Source organism: Acyrthosiphon pisum, chromosome A2, assembly GCF_005508785.2.
Source record: "Acyrthosiphon pisum isolate AL4f chromosome A2, pea_aphid_22Mar2018_4r6ur, whole genome shotgun sequence".
Lineage (NCBI taxonomy): Eukaryota > Metazoa > Arthropoda > Insecta > Hemiptera > Aphididae > Acyrthosiphon > Acyrthosiphon pisum.
In genome coordinates this window covers 9,915,234-9,926,417 of record NC_042495.1, presented here as the reverse complement: position 1 = coordinate 9,926,417, position 11,184 = coordinate 9,915,234, and positions in this window count along the sequence as shown.

Here is an 11,184-nt window from a genome sequence, read left to right as displayed (position 1 = left end):
TGTTTTATAAGCGACTTGAAACTATGTAAAAAAATATTTTCAAAAAAATTTACACTTTCTGAAATAATGAGTGTTCTATGATAAAAGAATATACCCAGTATATAAGACCAATATAAAAGGTGTACGTAGGTATTCATGACGAAGAAGGCAATTACGAAAACAAAAAATGAGAAAGACGTTGGAGGATTGGCCACTCAACTCCTCCAAATAACCCTTAATTATTTAGTAAGTAGGTAATACAAAATCTTATTTCATTAATCAAAATTATATTATGACATAGTTTCATTTTTTTAGAAAATTATTTACTTTAGCTTGTTCCATTAAATTTTTTCAGCAAGACAGCCGTGACTTCGTCCAAGTAAAAACAAATAACGTAATAATACATTGTTAATCATCATTATTTAATGATAAATCATTGACAAAACAAAAATGTATCATAATTCTACCACTTTATACTTTATACATATAATAACAATACAATACTTTGTTTAGATAAACTTTTAAAATAAATATTTATATATTTTAAAGTTTTTCAAACGACATTCAACGTTTGACCGAAGTCTTAAAAATGTTAATGGCTAAATTATAGTTAATATTGTAGCCACATGTTCCTGTTATATAAACAAGGTTAAGTCCGTTAAATCCTTCTTGATCAGTAGTGATAGTACCCAATTTTTCCTTTATGATTGAATATTTCAAACCCTTTCTTTCCAGAGAATAATAATTGTTACTGGTTTTTGAAACACAATATAGTCCTAATAGCATTAGAAAACATGATTTCAATGGTTCGTCAAAACTTGGAAAACTAGCTGTAGGTATACAAGTTTACATTGTAAAAATCACGATCTTGAAAATAATAATTGAAATAATATTGTATGTAATATATCATATAATTTTATATTATACTAATATTATATAGAAAATTTTAATTATTCTTACGTTTATTTACGTTTATTTTCTTTTTTGAAGAAATATAATATAGGTTAACATAAAATATTGCAATCTACAATCATTACTTTTTGCATATCTCCTTAAGTTATACTTATGTTGAAGATGTTTGTTCTAATAATATATTAGTTTTGAAATTTTACATTGATATAATATTTAAGGATTGAATTTGAGTTATAATAAAGTTAAAAAATTTAAAAAAGTGAACTACATACTACGTATATTTATTATTATTACCTACAATTATAATCTTAAATATTAGTTTAATATTGTTTTTTTGATAAGTATTCTGTTAATAAACGATAGTATTATTTTCAAAATTTTAAGTCATCAAGGCCGTATCAAAAAAGAAATACTTTTTGTGATTAAATTGAGTCAACGCTCATGGATGTATCTGGTATCAACAAAAACCAAACATAATGATAATAGTTAAATTATTAAAAATTGGTCACGAAATAGACGAAGTACTTTATATTTTAATATAATATTATAATTAATGTTACAGTGGTATTTCATACCCAATCAATAAACTGTTTTATATTTTATTTAAAAGAATAAGCTATATATTTTATTATTTTCAAACAAAACATATTATTTGATTGTATTTAAATTGTATATAATACTTATTATTTAAAGGTATATTATTAAGCAACTTGAAAACAAAGAAGAATACCGTGTTTTAAAAATAGTTTGGTATAAACTAATATTCATCATCAAAGATTCTCAAATACAGCATTTAACCGAAGAAACAATCGGAGAACACCATAACAGATAACTTTTGTTTTATCATTGCCGATGACCCATTCAATATTGCTTTGAGTAAAAAAAAAACGTAATAATAACGACAAAAGTAAAAAAGGTCTCCCTTCCGTTTTCCTCCAACCATCGTGAAGGCAATGTACTATGAACAAATTGAAAATAGTAATCCAAAGTTTTACCATTGTTAAAGTTCATCTTTCAAATGCAAGTTGGTAAAATTTTTCTCTTTTATCGTGGAACATTCATAGTAGTTGTCTATAATATTATTTTATGCAATATTACATTATATTATTTAACTTTAATGCTGTTATTTCTTATTAGTATTATAATTTTTATAATATTTATAAACATTTAATAAATTGAAAATGGCTATTAACCAGGACGTGTTCTAATTGTGTGAGTGTTGACATCAGTTCTAAACATTGATTTGCATCAATTATAGAAAACATTTGTTTTCGGGATAAGTAGTGAATTATATTATTATAATGTCTATTTGACGTGATAAAATATTATTCATATGTATAATATGCAGACTTCGTAAGTATTGTAACTATCATTAATAATCAATCAAATATGGAATATTAATCGTTTAATATGAATATTTTGTTATCATATATTATTAATTTCAAAGTTTCGAAATAACTAATTTGTCAATTTAATTATGATAACGATGGTCCAGTGTTTTTAATGTAAACTGTTCACAAATTCGTTTACTTATTAGTTATATTGTTTAGTGGATAGGTATACAATATTAATAATTCAGAAACAAAAAAATGAATGATTGAATTATTTAACTTTCCAACAAATCCTATTGGAAACAACTAATTTTGATTAAAAACACAAAATAAAAATATTATATTATTTGTTTCCATGGTTATTTCACTGGTGTTAGTTAAGAAATAATATATTATATAGGAAGTGGATAGCAGATTTTAAAATTCAGTTGGTTTTTATATTTACAACTGTACCGTTTATTGATTTAATAAACTATAATTATTATATTCCTTGAGAATTTTAGTTCTTTCAAATACCTTAGTTTTTAAACCTTTATTATAGGAATATAATTTATTGCGCACCCTTCATACTCAACGAGTTATTAGTGTGAAAAATGATTTTAGAGAAACCGTTAGGGGTCATTTGAATATAAATATATAATTATCATATTTTTAATGGTTAGATATATATTTATTTATTTTTGCTTATTCTATGGTTCTATGCATTTCAATATGTCTATGGTGTACATTAATTAATTGTTTCATCAATATTATTTAAGTTAATATTATTCGGTGATTCTACTTCTTATTTATAATACTGGACAATTATTTAACTCAGTATTATCATGATAATATTATAACACATAAGTTACAATTTAAAAATGTATCGATGAAAATTAATTCTATTTCGATCAATAATAATATATTAGGATTTAAAACGTTTAAATATTGTTTTAATATTTTGTAAAAATGAGGTATAAAAATATTAATAATGCACACTGTTGTTATTTTAATGATAAATTTCGCACGGTTCATCGATGATATGAAATGTTCACTTTTACGGATGAAAATAATATAATTTTACGTAACAGCTATTACATAAGTATATATTTTTGGACGCCAACAGAAGTCGAGACGCATGTCACTCACGAACCTTTGTGTTAGTGGCCATTGCACAGACATGATTACTGTCGAATCATGTAACTAAATAATAAATTGACACGCCTTCCCCGATGCACATCCCTTAACACTTAACGTCTCCGGTCCACACATTTGTCTTTCTCCCCATATCAACAAATTATAGTTTGGAAATCGATCGTCTGACGTGGAAAAAATAACGGACAAGATATGACCGGGACAACGACGACGGTGCAGGTGACACGAAATGATCTCCGGTCAAAAGTCTTTGCGAAACGTGGTGGGCTACGATGATGAATGACGACAGGTTTGGCTATACAGCGCCGGTAGACAAAAAATCCATTACACGCGCGACCTTTGTTCAGGGATAATGTTACTACGGAATTATACTTATGATGCCCGCCTCATCCCCTCTATCCTGCACCCCCTTTCACTCCCTTCTCTTCCTACCACAGGTAGACACTCGAGATGGGCTCGGTCAGCTCAAAAGCGTTCACGTGAAATCTTCGTGGTTTGTGTAACACCTCGCCGTCTATTATTCCTCGTTTCCCTCGCTAATAAGTAGGTATACCCGGTATCTGGTATAGGTACGCAAACAAAACAAATTACTACACGCGTTTAATATTATTTTGTCGTATCGTCGGGCTCGTCTGTCTGCTGAACGCATATTATTATAATATATAACGTATATGAATATCGAAGACGACCTTAATAAGACTATAATTAGTCTTCAATCATTAGTGTAACAATTATTGTATATCAATTAGTGATGGGTCGAACCCTGATTTTTTAATTCAAACCGAACTTGAACCGAACTTTAAATTATTTTTTCGAACCCGAACCGAACCGAACCTTCATATTTTTCTACCGAACCGAACCGAACCGAACCGAACCGAACCTAGAATCATTTTAAGTCGAACTCGAACTCGAACTCAACATTTTTTTGCAAACTCTTTTTGCAAGCAATGAAGTGCTTTGTAATGAAAACAAGAATAGCGTGGTTTTCGATAGTGAATTATCGTGACTTGCAAACGTGTGTCGTAAAAATACTAAATAGATTATTTTCTTGGATAATTCAAATACAATGAATTTAATTTTTATAGTGTTCGAATGAATTTAAATATTATATAACTAAATAATATTATTTTTCTACGAATGAGTTTTTATGCATTTTTTGATATTTTTGATTTACCGAAAGAACACTTATCTATGATATATATTATATTGGTAAATAAATAATAAATGCGAAACAACAATAAAATATACACACAATCACGACGCTAAAGTTAAAGCAATAAAACGTAATTTACTCGGAGTGAAAACAAAAATGTATAATAAAATATTATTGCATCCAGACAAAAAACATTAATCCGGTCTATTAAATGTATAAATATCGAAACGGAATCATATAACAAAGCATATTACTACACAGTGGGTTTGATTTGATATTAAATTTTAATGATCTAAATACTACTTACCGCCATGTGAATCAAAAACTGTCTATTCAATTATTTCCATTAAATTTGAAATAAATACGTCAAAAATATTATATAAATTATATTTTTGTGCAAAACCTATGCAGGTATATTTTCTCTACTCATGTCACTGTTTCATGTGTTTGAATTAATTATCACTATTCGTTTATGAAATTGTCTCATTATATTATATAGTTTGTCAATATTTCAATGAAAAACAATGATAATTCGATCAGGAAAATTAAAATACCGTTTGTTAACACGTGGTGCACAGTAAAAACAACTAAAGTCTACCTCAAATACGTAAAAATAAGTTAAATCCATTTAAATGTCATCCATCCATCAAGTTGATTTGCTGTTTCAATAATTTTGAACAGCAGGTTTTACGAGAAAATCATTGCTGATATTATTTCCTTATCATCTATTTAATCCTCTATTTATTTTTCATCAATCATAATCATAATGATTGTGTTTTTTTTTTTTTTTGGTACTATTTTTAAACTGAACGATTTATTTATTTTATAACATAATCAACTTTTAATTAAATACAATAGATTCGTTTTTGATATTTAATTGGATGAATGAAAAATAATAAATATTGTATTTAATATTTACATACGATTATATAAGAGTAATTATACATTGTTTATTATTATTATTATTTAAGTATAAACGCTTACAATTGAAAATAAGTTAAAAATGTGGACTTCATGAAAATATTAAGACATATTATTATTTATTATATGTACACACAAAACGACCGGAGACGAACATTCAACATTTTTAATGATTAAATGACGGGAGGTGAATGAAGTTATCACTGTAACTGTTCCATAATAATTCTTTTTAATTCAATTCAAATCCAAACTCAAATAAGTATTATAAAAATCCAGTATTTACCTATTTTTTGATTTTAAAATTTTACCCTTATAAACTTAATATGACTGGTTTAATGTTATGATAATATTATCAAATCAATATTGTTAATACTTAATGATGCATAGTAATTTAATTCAATATAAATCTTTAAGGATTATATATTATAAAATAAACACTTTATATGGAAATAATATTTTCCCTACTTCAAATAGAAAAATAAAAAAGTAGAAGAATATTTTGGGGTATAATATAAGTATTAACTTTTTATTTTAAAAATATTGTAGTACACTTATTATTCAAGTTGGTATATATACTTTGAACTAATATATAATATAACGTTTTCAAATATAAAACAATCTTTCCATCATTTTTGTTATTTATATTTATTTTATGGCTCTTACTAGGACAATTGAGCACTTGAAAATGTCAAGAGGCACACATTTACGCATTTTAGTACTTAAAAACGGGTAAATCGCTGCTGATTCTCGTCGACGCATTTTTATGGTTATAATTTGCACATACTACAATAGATATATTATGTTATATTTAATTTAAAAAACTATTATATATTTAAACTTTAAATTCTTAGATTGATATTGAGAATGTGAATATTTTTGAAAACGGTGTAACGAAGCTCCGTTAAAAAGGAAAGAATCTGCTTCTTTAAAACTATTGGTTATTTATCAATTTTCAGAATTATTTCAACTAAAACAATATGACGAAGCAATGAGGCTTGATGTTGACATACTATAAGCTTAATAAGTTTTATAATTAAAAGTACAAATTATTTAATATTACCTAACTATTAAAAAGTTTTTTATAGAGGTACACCTAATTGAAAATATTAAATACATTTCAAAACCAATTATGATGACATATTTTAATTAAATTGTATAATACAATATCAACTAATTTTAAGTTGATATACGCTATCAGAGGGACAAATAAGTTAGCGATCTTATTTTAAATAAATTTAAATTGTAATTTTCACAGTCCAAGTGGTGTTTTTGTGCAATGCAATATTTATAACAAAGATATTTTTCTGAAACATTCCAAAATTTAGTCGTTTGGTAAAATATTTTTGGCAAAATTAAATATTTTAAAACTTTGTCACGATTATTTAAAATTGAATTATACGAATGGTGTTGATCCTTTGAAAAATCCGACGGAACAAAAACACGTACACTGCGCAAAGTGTGCCATCGGTTGTATATTTTTATATAATAATAATAATAATAATAATAATAATATATTCCTTTACATGCTAAGTAACATCGGGCTTAAAAAAATAAAATAAAAACTTCCCTATCCCTTTTATAAAACTAAATCAAATTTCATATTACGGATATAACGAATTGTTCACATCCCTACCCCTGTGCCGATGTTCTCGTTTGCTTTAATAATAATAATGCGAACTTTATACGCACGGAATAGCGTTATAATACGAGACTCGCCGAGCTCTCTTTCACTATATATCTCTCTGTTCACTACTTTGGAGGGACCGTACAATTTAATTTAAACTAACAGTTACAAATCGGGCTGAAACAACCCTCCAAAATAATGTAACCCTTGTCTCTGCCGCAGGGAGGGTTTGGGCAGAGTGAAAAAAAACGACGGAAAGTAAACGCTTTATTGCGTTTTGCCACTCCCCGACTGCATTTTCTTATTATAGTTCGGTACGATCCCGATGGGAAGTCCGATAGCTTCTTATTTTTTTTTTTTTTTTTACTAATTTTAATGCCAATATATTGCTATTATGATTTATGGTGATCCATATTATTTATTTAAGCTGGATTTATTGATGTCGGAGTTCGTGAAATTCGGTGGTAACTGAACACGATAAACGCGTGCACTTTTTCACCAGTCACTGGAGTAAAATAATAACTTAGCAACACGAGTCATACTTAATTGAATTCCCCTGAGAAATATAATCAATGTTATTCGGCGATAAAATAATTTGGATCATAGGTAGGATTAACCGTGTACAATTTGGGGTGCACTATCTTTGCTTATTTAAACTTTAAGGAATATTGTTAATAAAATCTATTAGTTCAATATTCGATATTTATGATACAAAATGTTTGGAATTTTATTTGCTTGGCATTGTTAAACTAAACATAATATATTAAAACGGTATAATTAGAAAAATTAAAATTCATAGTTCAATTTTACCAAAAAAGATATGTATATTTATTTATTTGATGTCACACATTTCTACAGCCCTCTACCAAAAATCATATTTGTCACATTTTTTTTCTTCATATTATAGCTTTAATATTGATTACTTTGTTGTATTAATTTGTATTAATGTCGTTCGCACGCATAATTTTTTGGGCTGAGGAAATATACAAAACCAAAAAGCAAGTATGGCCAGTAAAAACTTGAGCAAATGTGTGCAATTTTTAAAACTTTTTGTGTGGTTATAGAACGAGGTTGTGCATAATTTTCAAAATAAAACTCACATTTATAGTAGCTTGGATATTATGTTCAAAAGTTTTTTTTTCCAACCACCCGAAAACTACTCTTATCTCAACCCACACATTGATAAAATAAAATAATTTAGTTTTAATTACATTTACATAATAATCTGTTATCATACTTTTCATAGTAAAAGGAGGTATCATAAACAAGTACATACCTATTTAGTACAAATATTAAAATCCTAAACAAAATTATATGAACATATTTATTCAGTAAACGATCTTATAACAACAAGCAATATATAAATTAACGTTGGTGTACAATAACACAGTATTGAAGAAGAAAATTTGCAAGAAAAGTAAATTCAGATATAATGAGATACTTTAATAAGAGTTCGTCGCCCACGTCATAGTTTTCGAAATATTTTTATCTTATTACCTAAACAAATTAGTACCTAGAATATAGATTAAACAAATTTATAAATATTTTTATTTAGGTACTAAAATTATTTGATATGAAATAAATGAATTTTGAATGGTTCTCGAAGAAGTGCGCTCCCTATATTAAAATCGGGATAACTAGTGAAGGGTTTCTGAGCACATATGACGGTAAAAGAACAAATCAGCTCAAATGAATAGGTTTCTACATAATGACTCGAAATTTAAAAGTGGAGGAGGAGGAACATGAAGCTGCAAATATAACCACTAATGTGTGTGTATGTATTTGTGGAACAAAACTATATGTATTTTATAAAATGTAAAATAAAATTAGAAAATCAGAAAATCAGAATTCACATAATTCCGAATTTCAAAAATATATTAATAATATAATGTTATTTATCGAAGCATGTGAATATAGTTTTTAATACCAATATATAACATTATTCCGCGATGAAAATAAACAGTGGAGACATGCTGAGGACTGAAGAAAATATGACTGCTTTTTCTTTAATATGCAACCATAATAAACTACATAATATAAAACAATATCTTACACAGGAACCACAATTCCGGATATCAAAGACTTTCACCAGACCTAAGACTTCCGACATTGTCTCTGTTGGGTTACATACCGTATGAAATTAAACTTTTGTTGTGGAAAATCTTTTTGGTATTGTTAATATTATACTTGGATCAGAAAAAAATTTAATAACATTCAGAATTTATCTAGGAATTTGCTCATAATACACTTTTGTTATTTAATATCATTGAGTACCACGATATATATTATACCATCTAAACTCGATGCCAATATTAACCATGAAAATAATGTTCTATTCGATTTTATAAATATTAATTACTTATGATAATTAAGTATTTATGAATATTGTTCAAGTAATATATCAGTTGTAAATATTTTATAATTATACCTACATTATAATATGACCTTATTAATTAAATAATTTATGAGGATCATGTAAAGCGAACTCGTATAGATCGAAAAGTATGTCCCTAAAGTATTTACTGATATACACAAATCAACAATTAAAATATTTAAGACATTTGAAACATATATTTTAAGTTTGATTTAAAATATTTAAAATATGAGATTGAATATTATAAATTCATGTTTATGAAAACGATTTATTTCAACTATATTACCTATGTTAAATATATTATTTTGTTTAAAATACGAATTTCGATATTTTATGAATACAAACAAAGCAGCACTGAGAATTCGAACGTTAATCTGAAATAATGACCTTTATTGTGTATTTTATCTGTAAATAATGGTATAGGTACTCTGATACCTGAATAAGAGGCATTACCTATACAAAAGTTTTTTTTTTTTTTTTAAATTGTATTGTGGAAATATTTATGTTGGATGTTGTATTCATTGGGAAACTGGATTAATGTTCTTTGTATCTACTACGGGAATTAAAACTGTACTCGTATTTAAAACAATATTATAACAGTTGGAGAGGTACCTATATATTATTGTTGTTATTTGTCTCGCGTTTGTCTTCAAATAAACTTAATTAAAATACGGTAAACATTTTTTTACCAATTATTTATTATCGTTATTAAATTTTACATAGTTTGTTTCAATATAAGCTCAATAATTAATAGATAATGGAATTTGTTAAATGTAACACGAATCACATTAAACTTAAACAAACACCAACAATTACGTATATACTTTGATCTTTGTGTTTCAATATACCTAGGTATAGTGATGTACTCATGACATTACGTACGTAATGTATTAAACGCATTAAAACGTTTTGTTGTTTATAAGTATACCTAATTAATAAATACATAAATGAATAGTTAGATATGGACACATTCGATATGGCCATTTTGTACATAGTGAAATTTGTCCAGATCATGAATTTTGACGAAAATACATTATATGGACATCCATTTCATGAAATTTACCTATTTTGTGTACTTTGTGTAATTGTTGTAAAACAAAATTGTTATGTTATGTAGCAATAAATAATTATATTATATCATAGTATAGTATAGTATAGTCAATTATAGTCAATAAATTATATCATATTGCATTATTTTATTTTTCATAAATAATTACAACTATACTTTTATATATTGTTTTATGAACAAAAATATACCAACTACATCATATTACATTACAAATATTTTTATTTTATTTTTTACGATTGATTATGACATTGACTGTTACAAAGTATACTTTTCAATATCAATAAAGATAATAATAATTTGTCCATGATCTATATTATACGAGGCTATATTAGAGAGATTTAATTTCGGTAATTCCACATCCGATATTCAAAAATTCCGTTGTTCAAAAAATAACATTTAGTGAGTGTTTGTGTATAACACAGTTACTATTGTGCTTGCATTGCTATTGTCCAAAAATATTATAGAGTGACAATGGCCGTGAATTTGTAAATTCAGTAATCAACGAACTTTAAGACCTTTGGCCAGAATGTGTTATCGTACATGGTCGCTCTAGACATAAGACAAAAAATGCTTGCCAATCAAGGAGGTGTGCTTGTTTTAAAAATAATATGCAATGTACCAGTCGATGTCATAATCAATCGTCATGAAAAATAAATAATAACGAAAAAATGTATAGGTATAGTTTAA